Source organism: Myotis yumanensis, unplaced genomic scaffold, assembly GCF_028538775.1.
Source record: "Myotis yumanensis isolate MYYU_CA2020_CCGP unplaced genomic scaffold, mMyoYum1.0.hap1 SCAF_3, whole genome shotgun sequence".
In the NCBI taxonomy this organism is placed as follows: domain Eukaryota; kingdom Metazoa; phylum Chordata; class Mammalia; order Chiroptera; family Vespertilionidae; genus Myotis; species Myotis yumanensis.
Genome location: NW_027223754.1, coordinates 86,360,352 through 86,376,677, shown reverse-complemented (window position 1 = coordinate 86,376,677; position 16,326 = coordinate 86,360,352). Strand labels below are relative to the sequence as shown.

At 44.5% G+C, this 16,326-nt stretch overlaps 1 pseudogene; it reads right to left on the bottom strand.

Moving 5' to 3' along the window:
- Positions 1 to 8,458: 8,458 nt before the first annotated feature.
- Positions 8,459 to 9,583, bottom strand: LOC139006231 (actin-like protein 9; annotated as a pseudogene).
- Between the last annotated feature and the right edge of the window lie 6,743 nt (positions 9,584 to 16,326).

Below are 16,326 nucleotides of genomic sequence, written 5' to 3'. Positions count from 1 at the left end.
ACGCTTTCTTTATGAATTGTCATGAATTTACTTTTCCCCATAACTTAGTGTTGTGGCTGACACAATTAGCTGCATATTTAAATCACTGAGGTAAATTTCAAAGTACTGATGCCTTTCCTACCTCTTACCTCTAATATAGAGATATAACTGAGCCTGTATGGGAACCAGTACTTTGCAATTTTACCTTGTACTTCTATTGTCCCACAAAGTCTGAGAAACCCTGGATGAGAAAAATATCCTTCATCTTAACTTACAGTAAAAAAACTTAGAGCTCTTAGAAAGTAAATTCCTGGCCTCTCCCATGGCCATTGTGAAACACTTGGTGAGAAAGTGCCCAGGCACCATAGTGTTAACAACATCCCAGCTGTGATTCATGCGAACAAGGTTCAGGACCACAGCCTCCAAAACAGCTAGAGGACTAGTTTTTCACCCTTGGCTGTCCTCTACCCTTGGGGAGTTGTAAAATTCCTGTATACCAGGCTGTGCCCCATATCAGCAGATAAATATTTTTGGGACTGGATACAGTATAAATACGTTTTAAAATTCTCCAGGTGACTTCAATGTACATCCAGATTGAGAACAATTAAAGTAGATTTCCTGACTTTTATCACAATTGAAGTAAGATGATGTCGGATGCTAAATCTGGATTCTGCCATTTGCTCTGGAGTATTGGTCTGGAACAGCCACACACTGTGTTTCTCCTAAGTGTGAATGGATTCCTCAGTTTCCATGGAAAGCAGGCCCTGCAGCTTTGCCTCCTGACAAGCCCCTCAGCCATGGTCCCCCGGAGCCTGGTTTTTAGGCCTCTCCTTCTTGGGCCAGCCAGGCTCATGCAAACAGGCTCAGTGCCTCCCTGGGTCTTTGTCCATGGAGCTGGGATTAGGGCCAAGCAAGTGAGGCATTTCCCTGAGCAAAATCTAAAGGGGTGCCCCAAATCTCAGCAAATAAAGTAAATTACATTACTTTTCTTCTTTTTTAATTGAAATATATTTAATATATAAACTTGTGTAAATCTAATATGTACATGTTAATTTGATGCATTTATATATTGTAATATGATTGCCCTATTAGCAATAATTAGCATCTTTATCACATTCTATAATTATTTCTTTTTACTGGGTTGGAATAATTCAGTTCTATTCTCTTAGCGAGTTTGATGATTATAATACAGCGCTGTTGTCTACATTCACTTATGTGTACCGGTTAATAATGTGGATTTCGTAATCAAAGAAAACATGATAATTTCAAGAGAAACATCAAAAGTGCTTTATTCAAAGTAATGTCCATCGCTAGCTACACATTTCCTCCATTTTTCAGGTAATTTGTGGATACTGTCCCAGTAGAACTTTTCTTGTTTTGAGGCAAACCATTGAGAGACCCAATTTTCACTTCTTTGTACGTTTTGAAGTGCTGCTCAGAAAGTGCGTGTGCCATCGATCAGAACAAGTGGTAATCTGAAGGAGCAAGATCTGGTGAATACAGCCGGTAGGTTAATACTTCCCAGGCAAGATCTTTTAATGTGTCTTTAACTGGTTTTGAAGTGCGTGATGGTGTGTCCTCATGAAGCAAAATTACTTTGCTGTGTCTTCTGGCCCATTCTGGTCATTTCACAATCAAAGCATGGTTTAAATTGGTTATTTGTTGTTGGTAGTGATCAGTATTAATGGTTTCACCTCATTTTAGAAGGTCGTAATACACCACACCTTCCTGATCCCACCAAACGCAGAGCATTGTCTTCTTTCCTAAGCTATTTGGCCTTGCAGTCGATGTTGATGGTTGACCTGGATCAACCCATGATTTTGTGCATTTGGGATTCTTAAAATAAATCCATTTTTCATCGCCAGTCACAATTCGATGCAAAGCAGACTTTCTTTCGTGCTATTGAAGCAACATTTTACTGATGACTTTTCGTTTTTCCATTTGTCTTTCGTTCAGTTGATGTGGCACCTATTTTCCTTCCTTTAAAATCTTTCCCATTGTTTGTAAATGATCAGAAATTGTTTGCTAAGCAACATTTAATCTTTCTGCAAGTTGTTTTTGCGTTTGACATGCATCTTCACCCAAGAATGCTTGTAATTGTTGGTCTTCAAACTTTTTCGGTTGACCTGGATGTTCTTTGTCTTTCACATTGAAATCATCACTTTCAAAGCATTTAAACCAGCATTCACAAGTATCTTGAGATGAAGCATGTTCACCATAAGCGTCCCGAAGTATATGATAACTTTCAGCAGCACTTTTCTTCAAAATAAAGTAATGAATTAAAATTTCCCACAAATGCTTTTTTTTTTTTGGCACAAAATTCGACATTTTTAAGTGTAAAAATATCTATGATGTTAACACCTTCAGCAAATTTGACATATGAAGTTTTGAAGCTTGCTGTCAATACAACAAAATAGTATACATATCAAATAGCATATATATCAACATATGTGTAACTCCATCTATTGAAAAAAATCCGCATTATTAACCAGTACACCTAGTACTGTACATTACATCTCTAGGGCATACAAACTAAAGAATATCTCAATGTGATGATTTTGATCCAGATTGTGTTCATACCATTCAATTCCCCCTTTGAAAGTGTATAATTCAGTGGCAGTTAGGACAACTGTCTCCTCTATCTAATTCCAGAAACATTTCATCACCCTAGAAAGAAACCCTGTACCCTTTGGCAGTCACTCCCCATTCCTCTCTCTCCCAGCTCCTGGCATCAATGTAATATTTTAAAAACCAAAATTAATGCAAAAAGAATTCCATGGTGAACAAGCTGTCAAACTGTAAAATGAAGACAATCTGTGACTGCACGTTTTGGCCCTGTATCACTCACCCCACCATAATCTCCACCAGACCTGCAATTTGCCTGGGTGGAACGACCTGCCTCCTCCAATTATTTCCTCTCCTGGGTCCCCCACCGAACACATCATCTGGGCCCAGGGTGAAGTCTGGATGGTGACTTGGTGGGTCCCCTCTGCTTGAACCCTTAGGGGAAGGTCACTAGGCTCTCGGTGTCCAGCTACCTGGCTGGAGGAGTTGTACGCTCTAGTGGAAACAACCTCCTCACCACCATACATTTGGCACTCACTGTGTACTGAGCATGTTAAATCCATTTTATTACTCAAAACAGTTTTAAAAAATTATTTCTATGGAGGCATTTACATTGTGAAACATTCAGACACTACATTACTATACTGTGAAAGTTTTTTCTGCCCCAAAGACAAGGGCAGTTTGAAATGTGTCCTTCCATATTTTCTGGAGTGCCTATGTGATCTTACTTAATCTTACAAAGCCCCCCTGAAGCAAGCACTGGGTGCGTTGAGTGAGGCTCAGAGAAGTCAGGTCACTTGTTCAAGGTCACAAAGCATGTGAGGAGCATGACTTGAACCCAGGCCTATCTGTCGCCAATGCCAGGAGGAAGACAGGGAGGAAGGGCCCTTGTGTCGAAGGATTCCTCTTAGCTTAACTAAAGTTGTGGCTCATTTATTCAGCCATTCAACAAACGTTTATTGGGCATGGCTGTGTGCTGACTGAAGAGAGAATGCTACACATGTGGCCACTGTCCTCCTGAAACTCATGGCCAAGGTGTGTGACACCATCCATTGTCAAGGAATCAAGCAGAAATCAGCTGGGCACAGTTAGAGAAAGAGGAAAGAAAACAGACTGCCTGGGTGGACACCTGAGAAACTTAAAGTAAACATCCATATTCAAAAATATATTCTCAGCCCTGGCCAGTGTGTCTCACTGGTTAAAGCATTGGCTTGCACACCAAAGGGTCTCAGGTTTGATCCACTGTCAAGGGCACGTACCTGGGTTGCAGATTTAGTTGAGTGCAGGAGGCAACCAATCAATGTGTCTTTCTCTTGTAGATGTTTCTTTCTCTCTCTCTCCTTCTCTCTCTCTGTGTCTCTCCCTCCCCACTTCCACTCTCTCTAAAAATCAATGGAAAAACATCTTCAGGTGAGGATTCAAACAAACAAACAAAAATATATTCACACAATTCAAAATTTTAATAGTTCGAAGAGCAGGGAGTGAGCAGTCTTCTTCCCATCTCAATGCCCAAGCCCCTTGGCTCTCTGATAAAGCATCAGTGGAGATGATATCACCCCCGAGTGGGCGAAAATTGCTTCTGGGGGTAGACGGAAATCTGGTTTTATGTATAAAGCAAAGATATATACAGAATATATAAACAGACTTACCATAGACCTGTGGTATTACAATTTTATTGAGAATGATTAGGAAAAATGTCTAAAAGTGATTGCTCCTTAGGGCTTAATAATGAAATAAAACTTGAAAAACTGTTCTAGAACCAGTCACTGCTCAGATTTCTTATGAGATCTACCTAAAATCTATACATCCATTTATTCCTGTTTTTCTAAAAAATGATAACATATCATCTGGATTCTCTTTTTCCACGTAAATATATCTTAGGGATTACTCCATGTTAGTGAAAACTGCTTGTTGGTTCATTTTTACAGTATTCCTTATGTTTGAATGAAATTTACGTAACCAGTTCGCATGGATCGATCTTCACGTAGCTTCGGAAGCACCTAGCATTGTTGTGTGTGCTGCAGTGGACACTGGATAACTGCACCTACGTCATTTCTCATGTGAGTGATTATATCTGAAGGAGAAGTTCCTGGAAGTGTGGTAGCTGGGTCAGAAGGCATGTGCATTTGTCATTAAAGTATATATTGCAACTTGTCCTGCATAGAGGACACATCAATTTCCTCCTTTGTTGTCAAATAAGAGTGTGTCAGTTCCCCCACAACCTCACCATCATGGGGTATTAATGAAACCTTTTGATCTTTGCCAATCTGATGGGGTAAAAAACAATATTGTAGTATAGTTTAAATGTTAATTCCCCTTATTAGGTTGAGAATCTTCTCCTGTGTCTAAGAATCATTTTTCTTTATGAGCTTAAGATTTGCTAACTTTTCCATGGACTGTTGTAATATTTTTCACATTTATTGTTTCCAAGGGCTCTGTATATACAGGGCTGGGCAAAAGTAGGTTTACAGTTGTGAGTACATGAAACACAGTTTATTCTTTTTTTAAAAATATATTTTATTGATTTTTTACAGAAAGGAAGGGAGAGGGATAGAGAGTTAGAAACATTGATCAGCTGCCTCCTGCACACCCTCTACTGGGGATGTGCCCACAACCAAGGTACATGCCCTTGACAGGAATCGAACCTGGGACCCTTCAGTCCACAGGCCAATGCTCTATCCACTGAACCAAACCAGTTAGGGCCACAGTTTATTCTTGAATTAGTATTTATTAATCATTGTATTATTTTTGACAAAAACAACTGTAAACCTACTTTGCCCCCTCTGTATTATGAACACTATCACTTTATGTTATGAGTTATAGTTTACTCTGTTGTTTGTATTTTAGAAATACTATTTACTTTATTTTTTAAATTATTATTTGTCTTGACTTTGTTCAGGGTGATTTTTACCTTGCAGGGTTTTTTTTATGTTTACATGGAATCAGTTGTTTTAATCATTCCTTTTATGGCATCTGAGCGTTGTGTCATATTGAGAAGGGGTACAAGCTTTGATAAGATGAGAGATGGGAAGGAGCATTCTAAGTAGAGGGAATAGAGGTGCAAAGGTCCTGAGATAGGAAGGATTCATCAGAGACATAAAAGCAATAAGATGCATATGTACAGAAAGAGAGATTTATTTTAAGAAATTGGCTACCTGATCGTGGAGGCAAACAAGTTGAAAATCTGGCCAGCTGGAGCCCCAGGAAGAAATGCAGTTTGAGTCCAAAGGTGGTCTGCTGGCAGAAGTCAACCTTTGTTCTATTTTATCTAAAAAGTACCTTCACAACAACATCTAGACTGACTAAACATCTAGTTTGACTAAACATCTGGGCACCTAGCCAAGTTGACACAAAATTAACCATTCAAAGTCCACCCCCTGTCACCGTGGCACACACACATCTCCTTAGTAAGGCTTAAACCATTCTCTTGTGATATACACTACGGGGCCCCTGCTCCTCCTACTGCTCCCACAGGCCCAGCAGGACCGGAAGGCACACAGTGAGGTCAGAATGGAGCTCCTGGTAGACATGGAAAAAGCAGACTCCAGGGTGCCTGCCAGCGACCTAAGTGGGGAGTGCAGAAGTTTATCTTAAGACTTCTGTGAGGAGGTACTATTTCTAACAGACTTGAGGTAGTGAGCTCACCATTCTTGTGAGTACGCAATTGGAGGGGGGGCATCTGTCTGCAGGGTTACATAGAAATTTATGTCCCAGGGAAGAACCTTGGTCTGGTCTAAAATAGAGTCAATCCAACAGCCCTCACTCCCTGTGGCATTGGAGACTCAGCTTGTCACACATCCCTCGTGTGTGTGTGTGTGTGTGTGTGTGTGTGTGTGTGTGTGTGTGTGGCGGATCTCAACTGCAATCTGGGATGACTGGTTTGCTGCAGTCATTGTGGTTCTAAATTGAATTCTACTGTCAGCTCCTTGCGGTTGGACTTGCTGCCTCCTAGTGGGAAGAATAAGAAGTTTTCCCTCACTATCATCTAATATGGGGGTTCTTGCTGATTCTACAGATTAAAGCTGCTTGCCTTGTGGGGAGGTGAGGCAGGCGGGGTCCAACAAGGAAGATCTTGGCCAGGGCCATCGACCCACCCCCATTGTCTGATGGTATATGAGGGGGTCAGATGGCATGGGCTCAATGCTTCATAAATATATGTTTCTACTCCAGAAAATTCCTACGTAAGAGAAGTGTTGCCAGGTGAGTGAGAGAACGAGGGAGAGATATACTCAGTAATTATTGACTGGTTGAAGGAAGGAAGGAATGATTCCTTGTCCTGGGGGAGGAGAGGACCCAGTGTGAACATGAGTAAGCTCTGGCAGTTTGTGCTTATTTTGTTGATAAACTGGGAGGATGTGTCCAGGCTGCTGACCCTGGGTCCTGGTGTGCACTGGGCTGGGCTGGATGGTGGTGTGAAAGCAGAGGGTCCTGCCTCCAGTAGGGGCCCAGGTGAGCTAAGAAAGACCAAGGGCAACCTGTGGGGAGAATGCCCAGTCTCCCGTCATGAGAGGTTGGACTCCCACTCCAGGCTTCTGCAGGGACTGGATGGGGCAGGAGAGGCCTCATACTCAGGGCAGATCTCAGAGAAAGCCCCTGGGGTGGGGTTGCAGAAACAGGCTGAGCAAGGCCTGGGGAGCTGCAGTAAACTTCTCATGAACTACTAGCAGAAAGGAGGGAGATGGGGAAACACAGCCCAGGACAATTGGCCCCTGGGGACTGTGTGGGGGCTGGGGGAGGAGGGAGCCAGTTTCTAGGGAGAGCCCCCCACTTGAGGTATCTACCTCAGGTCACGGTGGGCTGGGCAGCCTTGGGGAACATCATTGCCCATTGGTGACTCAACTAATGGGATAGAGCCTGGGGGCTGGTTCTGAGGTGGGTTTGGGGTGTCCTGGGGGTTCATCATGGGGCAACCTTGGGAGACTATTTCTGTGGGTCAGACATAGCAAATGACCTAGGACATTAGTGGGGTCACCACAGAATGGTTCTGGGGGCCGGAGCCTTCAGGAGGGGCTGAGGCATGGGACAGGAGGTACACTGTGAAGGGGCCACACAGGAGTATATCCAGGGCAGATGCAGGGCAAGGATGTGGGCTGAGAGCAGTGAGGGTCATCCTGGGAGTTTGGGGTCTCAGACATGGTGGTCCTTGGGGCTATGGATTGGGGATGGGTTGTGGGAGTACATGGATGAAAAGGAATCTGGGGGAACAAATCATGCTGGAAGAACAAATTTTGTGGGGAGGGTGGAGTTGGGGGATGGGTTGTGGACACTGGAAACTCTTTTAGTAAACCATTGTAGGGGAGACCCTTGCGGAACAGAACATGGAGCTTTGTGATGGATGTGGGGGAGTGTGGCATTTGTGGGGGACTTGAGGTGCTCAGAACACCAATGTGTCAGAGAAATTTGGGCAATCAAATAGGAAAAAACAACCAGAGGGTGGATTTGGGGTGCTCAGCACTAAGGATGCTTTAGCAAGTGGATCTAGGGGGTATGTTTGGGGAATTAGAAATAGGGATCAAATTATGAGAGTGGAACTAGGGGCTGGAACACTTGTGGAAAGATTCTGGGAGTGCTGTTAGGGAACCCTGTGCAGGTTCCTTGGAGAGCAACAGATTATGGGGATGGGTTGGGGGTCCTTGAGGAACATAGCAAGGGGGTGAATTAGGGGCCTTAGAGCCCAGGGGAATCTTGGGGAACTATATCAAAAGCAACAGATCACGGGAGTAAGATTAGGGGGGCCAAATCTGGGCATGTCTTGGGGGTGAAATCCCAAGCTGAGACTGCCTAAGGGGGTGGGGGGCAGATCATGGGAGATGGGTTTGACAGGGTTAGGGGGTCTTTGTCTGTGTGGGTCCAGGAGTAGACTAGACCATGCTCTTGGAGAAGTCAGGACAGAGCCAACTGGGTAGCAGAAGTTTTACTGTCTACAATCTTCACCCCTCATCTGTAACATTTGCTGTCCCTGCTCCTTGTATTGCTCCCAAAGGACCCAGCAGAATTGGAAGTTGGGCAATGAGGCCAGTATGGAGCCCCGATCCACACTGAAGTTCTAGGTGTGCTAGGCCATCACCACCATGTGCTCCTCTGAGGGCAGACTGCACAGCAGCTTGGCCCAGAAGTGGCCCTGGAACGCCATGAAGAGCGAGGAGCCTCCTCAGAGCAGCCTGTTCTGGGCCACATCACCTGCACCTGGGGGAGGAAGGCACCTTGAGAAGGCTATGTTTGGCCATGGTGGAAACGCCTACGGGCAACAACCTTGGGATCTCTGGGAGGCTGAACAGCAGCTCTGGGCACTGTAACAGCTCCTTGCCCAAAGTGACCGACTGTTACCCGGGGAGCTTCGGGATCTGCCGGCATTCCAGCTGGGTCCAGGCCTGCTCTTTTGGAAGTCAGGGGCTATATAGCAATAGTGGCGCTTGATGTTCTCTACAATGTCCAGGTCCTGCTGCCCCAGGCAAGCCGGAGCCCAGCAGCATCTCAGCTTGGAAGGTGTTCAGGTGGATGCCTTTGAGGTCCAAACTCTTGGTGGCATTTGGCAGGTGGTAGCCCTGGAAGACAGGCACTGTGCAGGTGAGCCTGTGGCCCATGTTGACTACCAGCCTGCTGACCTGCCTGTGTGCGCAGACGGGCAGCAGCAACTGGACAGCCATGTGTATGGTGAGTGAGCGCAGCAACTCAAAGGCCACCTCTCTCAGTTGGTGCTGAAGGGCAGTGAGAGAACAGCAGCAGGTGGTTAAGGGTAGCCACGTGGAGGTTGTGATCCAGCAGGCGGCACCAGATGAGCTTGGCCTCATTCCAGTTCACCACAATGTCTTTCCTTATCGCCTGCACCAGAGTCAGCTCCAGGAGATCATGGGCGGCCTTGCCTATGAACTTCTCCAGCACTGGCTGCCCTGTGGTGGCTGGCTTCTTAGGCTGGCAGCCTAATGGTGGCCATGGCATAGGTGGGCCAGGCCTTCCCCATGAAGCCCACCATACAGGTGCCTGTGCCCCTGTCAGTGACCACTGTGCTGGTCATTGGTGGCAACCTGTCACCCACCATGCTGAAGGTGTCCTGCTATAAAGCCTTATTCACCAGGCTTGAGCTGGAGGTCAGGCTGGGCCATGGGGCCCTTGGGGAGCACTGGGGCTCTGAGGGGATGCGATTTGCATCTATGGCTGCAGATGGCTGGGTGAGCTGCTGGGCAACCTGACCCCTTTCCTTTGGGGTGTGTAGGTATGGGGAGGAATAGTTGAGTCTGGGTCAGGGACATGCACAGGCAGAGAGGAGAGGTGGTTGATGTGTAGCATCAACCTGCCTGCTGTCCCCTTCAGAAGACTTTACAAGGCAGTGGTCGGGGTGGGGTGATGCCTCTCCCTACCTCAGAAAGCTCCCAGGGTACTCGTCCGTACTGTATTCACCCCCGAAGTGCCAAATTTGAAGAAGCAGGAGAAAAGAAGGCTCTAGAGCAAGGATCTCTGACCTGGTTCCCCACTTCAGACCAGTAAGATTCAGGAATCCTCTTGCTGCCTTGTCTTGAAGTTATTCATAGTGTGGGATTGAGAGCTGGTCACAGGCCTCATTGGAATATGAATTGGGTGGTGGTCAGTTAGAGTGGCTTTCTGGTTTCCAGGAGGATACAGAAGCCAGCCTGGGTGGGGGCCAGGAGAGTCAGACACCCCCTCACTAGGTTCTTTGACTCTTCTGCTCTGCCAGTTGCCTGGAACAGTCTCACTGACCCATTCATGCAGAGTAGCAATTTGCCTCTTCAGATCTCAGTGGAATACTTCCTTCTCCTGGAAGCCTTTATGATTTATCCTCTAGTCCTGAATGTGTCATGGGGATATCAAAGTAAGAAAGTTTATTGATTGTTGATAGATTGATTTTAGAGAGGGAGAGGATGGGAGAGGGAGAGAGATAGAAATATCACTGAGAGAGAAACATTAATCTGCTGCCTCCTGCATGTCCTGTAGGGGATTGAGCCCTCAACTGGGGCATATGCCCTGACCAGGAACCAAACCAATGACCTCTTGGTGCATGGGACAACGCTCAACCAACTGAGTCACACAGGCGGGCGAAGTGAGAAAGTTTGACTAGTTGTGTAGGGTTTTACTATCCTGGCCAGAGAGTAAGGTTGAGTTTTTATTAAATTAACTAGAGGCCTGGTGCACAGATTTGTGCACCGGTGGGGTCCCTCAGCCTGGTTCGAGCCCTTTCACAATCCTGGCCTCTTCGGGGGATGTTGGACTGCCGGTTTCGGCCTGATCCCCACAGTCCATGCTGCTCCCGCTCATCCCGGCCCCACTGCGCCTGCCACCGCTACTCAGTAGTGCTGCTGTGGAGGTGGGAGAGGCTCGCCAGCCATGATCCTGGCGTCTGGTGCCTGTCGGTCAGCTGAGCAGCGCTCCTGCTGTGGGAGTGCACTGACCTTCAGGGGGCAGCTCCTGCATTGAGCATCTGCCCCCTGGTGGTCAGTGTGCATCATAGTGACCAGTCGACCGATCATTCGGTCATTCGGTCATTTGGTCACTTAGGCTTTTATATATATAGATTAATGAATTCTTTTTTATGTGTGATTTAATGCCCATTTTTGGAAACGTTCTTTACTCAGCTATTTATTGAAGGTCCAGGTACATTCCCATCCAGGCTTTGTTGAGATATGATTTATATACATACATAATGTGTTGATTTGACACACATTATCATTCCAAGATAATAATCACCTTAAATTTAGATTCGGCCTGGCCTGCAGGGACCAGGCCAAAACCGGCAGTCTTACATCCCCTGAGGGGTTCCAGATTGTGAGAGGGCACAGGTCAGGCCGAAGGACCCCACCAATGCACGAATCCGTGCACCGTACCTCTAGTTAACTATAATCACTGTGCTGCACATTAGATTCTCAGAAGTTATTCATCTAATAACTACCTGGAAGTTTGTACTTTTGACAAACATCTCCCTACTTCCCCCACCCCCAGTCCCCAGTAACCACCATTCTACTCTGTTTCTATTATTTAAGCTTTTTTAGATTTCATATATAAGTGAGATAATACAGTATTTGTCTTTGCATGACTTATTTCACTTTGCATAATGTCTTCAAGGTCCATTCTCAAGGTTCATCCATGTTGTATCAGGTGTTAGAATATCCTTCCTTTTAAAGACTGATTAATATTCCAATGTATGGATGGACCACGTTGTGTTAATCCATTTATCTGTTGATGGATACTGGGTTACTTCCACTTAGTGGCTATTGTGAACAATGCTGCTGTGAACATGGGTATACAATTATCTCTTTAGGACCCTGCTTTTAATTCTCTTAGGTATATACCCAGAAGTGAGATTTCTGGATCATACAGTAATTCTATTTTTAATTTTTTGAGGGGCCATCACACTATTTTCCACAATAGCAATACCATTTTACAGTCCCACTAGCAATGTGGAGGCTTACCCTTTCTCCACATCCTCATCAACACTTGTTATTTTATATATATATTTTTTAACTATAGCCATCCTAATGATTAAGAGGTTGTAATGGAGTTTTAAGCATCAGCATATTAGACAGCCACATCTAGTTCAGATGAAATTGAATAGACCATTCTCATGGCCCAGCCCTTGGTACTGATGTGATCCAGCCTTTGGTACCGATGTGATCCAGCTGTGTGAAGAAGGGGTGCCCCTCCCCCCAGCACTCCACCTTATTCAACACATATGCAGGATGAACCTTTGACCCCATGGAAAAGTATTTTGGAGAATTTGGTTACAGACAATAATAAACATTTTCCCTTGAAATAATCATCATGGCAAGTCTGAGGATGTTAGATAACAGCTTGGAATGAGGAAGTCTCACTGCAACTTTATGAGTTAGAAATGGGTATTCTGATGGGAAAATAGAGGCTTAGAGAGGTGAAGTAACTTGTCCAAAGTCACAGTGGGAATGGAGGCAAGAGCCGGATATGAATGTAGATCTTGGAAATATTATAGTAACTGACTGTGGGTCTGGGAAATTGTGAGGTCTACAATCCATCCAAAACAGTGGATGGGACTTCCTGAGCCTCATTTTCTCTTGGATAAAACAAGGATATTGTGTCTGGCACATAATAGGTTCTAGATCCTGGGATACTGCAGATAACACGGCAGAGAGATCACACTTGGAGGCAGCAAGACAACGATGTGTTTAAAATCGGAGATCTGGAGCCAGCTGCTATGGTTTAAACCCCAGCTCCTCCACTTAATAGCTGATGTAAATAACTAGCCTCTCTGTGCTTCAGTTTTCCCATTAGCAGAATGGAAGTAATAATAGTGCAGACTTCAAAGGGCAGCTATGAGGGGGGACAGGTTGTTTGTGAAGTGTTTAGGTCAGTGGAGGGCACAGAGTAAGTGCTCTTCGCGGGTCTCTTACATACATTACAGATAGTGTGGTCTTTGAAACAGAATTAGGGACTTAGTCAGGCATTTTGATTGGAAGGGCATCATCAACTAGACTTCAGATGTGTGCCATGAAGTCATGGGAAGCCAGCAGCACCTCCTTTTACCTCTCTGAAGTCACTGGGAGATGAGTTGTTTAGCCTCCTGCCAGGAGGGGGTGATCAAGACCACCGATTTCTTTTACTTTCTTTTAGCAAATCTTTGTTCTCTTGCTCAGTTATCAACTATGGTTGCAAATTAGAATTATCAGAGGAATTTAAAAAAATTTCCATGTACCCCAGACCAATTAAATCCACATCTCTGCAGGTGGAGACCAAACATTGGTGATTTTTAAAAACTCGCAGGAGATCTTAATGTGCAGCAAGTGGAGACACTGATCTGAGTCTTCAAAATTCTTACCTTTTTAATTTCTCCTGATCATCAGGAAGAATGGACAGTGAGATTGAGGTTGTGAGGCAGTTCTCTCAGGCCAGCGGGTCCTCAGGCTTAAACGTGTTTGAGAATCTACAGGAAAGCTTATTAAAATAAATAGATCTGTTCCCACCGAGAAATTCTGATCTAGCAGGTTCGGGGAAGGGAGAGCCCTGAGAATCTGCATTTCTTACAAGCTCCGAGGTACTGCTGGTTGATGGACTCAACTTTGAGCAGCATAGTCTGTGGCCTTGCAGACATCTGGGAGATGAAAGGGAAAAACCAGTACAGCTGGAACAACAGGATGAAATTATTTTATTTCTAAATTAAATTTTTTATTTCAAAAATTTAAATTACAAAGTAATTCAGACTTACAAAAATTATACACACACACAATCAAAGCATCAAAATATAGAAGAAATCACATTAGCCAAGCTATGGAAACAACCTCAATCTCTGTTAATAGATGAATGGGTAAAGATGACATGGTACATATGCAATATAACATTATTCGGCTGTGTAAAAGAAGAAAAGCGTGCCATTTGCAACAACATGGTTGCATCTTGAGAGCTTATGGTGAGTAAAATAAGTCAGATACATAAATGCTGTGTGATCTCATGTGAAGTCTAAACAACACTAGAGAATAGGAATGCTGTATTAATCATGTCTTTTTTATTCTGTACTTTTCTCCAACACTAAGATAAAGATAACTGTTCTTTTTTATTTTTATATTTATGTTTATTATTGAAAATATTACAGATGTCCCCTGTTTTTCTCCCAATGACCCTCTTCCACCCGCCTCCTTCCTACCCCTCAAGCCTTCACTACACTATTGTATGTGCCCATGGGTTATGCATATATGCATATAAGGTCTTTGGTTAATCTCTTCCTGCCCCCTCTCTACTCCTTCCCTCTGTGATTCCTCAGTCTGTTCTATGCTTCTAGGTCTCTGGACTTATTTGTCAGTTTATTTGGTTTATTAGAATCCACACATAAGTGAGAATATCTGTTACTTGTCTTTCTCTGACTGGCTTATTTTGCTTAGTATAATCATCTCCAGGTCCCTCCATGCTGTCTCAAAAACTAAGAGATTCTTCTTTTTTATAGCTACACTAGAGGTCAGGTGCACAAAAATTCGTGCACTGGGGGAGGGGTGTCCCTCAGTCTGGCCTGTCCCCTCTCACATTCCAGGAGCCCTCAGGGAATGTCCTACTGATGACTTAGGCCTGCTCCCCGTGTAAGTTGCAGTCTGGCCTCCCTCTGTGGGAGGTGACCGGCCGATCAGGGAAAGCACCGGCCCCATCATCCCCTCACTGCTGCTGCCTCTGGCCTCCTTCTGCGGGAGGTGACCGGGCAGATCATGGGAAGGAGACACCCCCATCATGTCACTGCTACTGCCACTGCCAGCCGCCTTAACTGCCTGAGCCTCACCCAGCCCTTGCAGCAGCAGCCGCTGAGGCTTTGTCCAGAACGATGTCCAGAAGATGTCCAGTCTAATTAGCATATTACCCTTTTATTAGTATAGATAGTATGCCATTGTGTGAATATACCACTTCTTTTTTATCCACTCATCTACTGATGGGCACTTGGGCTTTTCCCAGATCTTATCTATTGTAAACAGCACTGCTATGAACAAAGCGGTGCATATATTCTTTCTGATTGGTGTTTCGGGAGTCTTATGATCATATACTCCTAGAAGTGGGATCACTGGGTCAAATGACAGTTCCATTTTTAGTTTTTTGAGGAAACTCCACACTGTTTTCCACAATGGCTGTACTAGTCTGCCTTCCCACCAGTAGTGTACTAGGGTTCCCTTTTCTCCACATTCTCGCTAGCATGTTTTGTTTTTTTTTTGAGAGGAACACTTTGATTTTTTTATTGCTTAAAGTATTACAAAGGGTATTCCATATGTGTCCTTTTTCCCCCGCCCTTGACAATTCCCTGGCCTCCCCTACCCCCCCCCCCCCCCAGTGTCTTATGTCCATTGGTTATGCTTATATGCATGCATACAAGTCCTTCAGTTGATCTCTTACCCCCTTCCCTCCCGCCCCCCAACCCTCCCCGGCCTTCCCGCTGAAGTTTGACAATCTGTTTGAGGCAGCTTTGCCTCTGTATCTATTATTGTTCAAAAGTTTGTAATGGTCTCTATTATCCATGAATGTGTGAGATCATGTGGTATTTTTCCTTCATTGACTGGCTTATTTCACTTAGCATAATGCTCTCCAGTTCCATCCATGCTGTTGCAAACAGTAAGAGTTCCTTCTTTTTTACAGCAGCATAGTATTCCATCGTGTAGATGTACCACAGTTTTCTATTCCATTCATCTACTGATGGGCACTTAGGCTGTTTCCAGATCTTAGCTATGGTGAATTGTGCTGCTATGAACATAGGGGTGCATAGATCCTTTCTGATTGCTGTTTCTGGTTTCTTGGGATATATTCCTAGAAGTGGGATCACAAGGTCAAATGGGAGTTCCATTTTTTGTTTTTTGAGGAAACTCCATACTGTCTTCCATAGTGGCTGCACCAGTCTGCATTCCCACCAGCAGTGCACAAGTGTTCCTTTTTCTCCACATCCTCTCCACCACTTGTCGTTTGTTGATTTGTTGATGATGGCCATTCTGACAGGTGTGAGATGGTACCTCATTGTTGTTTTGATTTGCATCTCTCGGATGATTAGTGACTTTGAGCATGTTTTCATATGTCTCTTGGCTTTCTGAATGTCCTCTTTTGAAAGGTGTCTATTTATGTCCTTTGCCCATTTTTTGATTGGATTGTTTATCTTCCTTTTGTTAAGTTGTATGAGTTCCCTATAAATTTTGGAGATTAAGCCCTTATCAGATATGACATTGGCAAATATGTTTTCCCACCCAGTGGGTTTTCTCGTTGTTTTGTTGATGGTTTCTTTACTGTGCAGAAGCTTTTTATTTTGATGTAGTCCCATTTGTTCATTTTCTCTTTAGTTTCAACTGC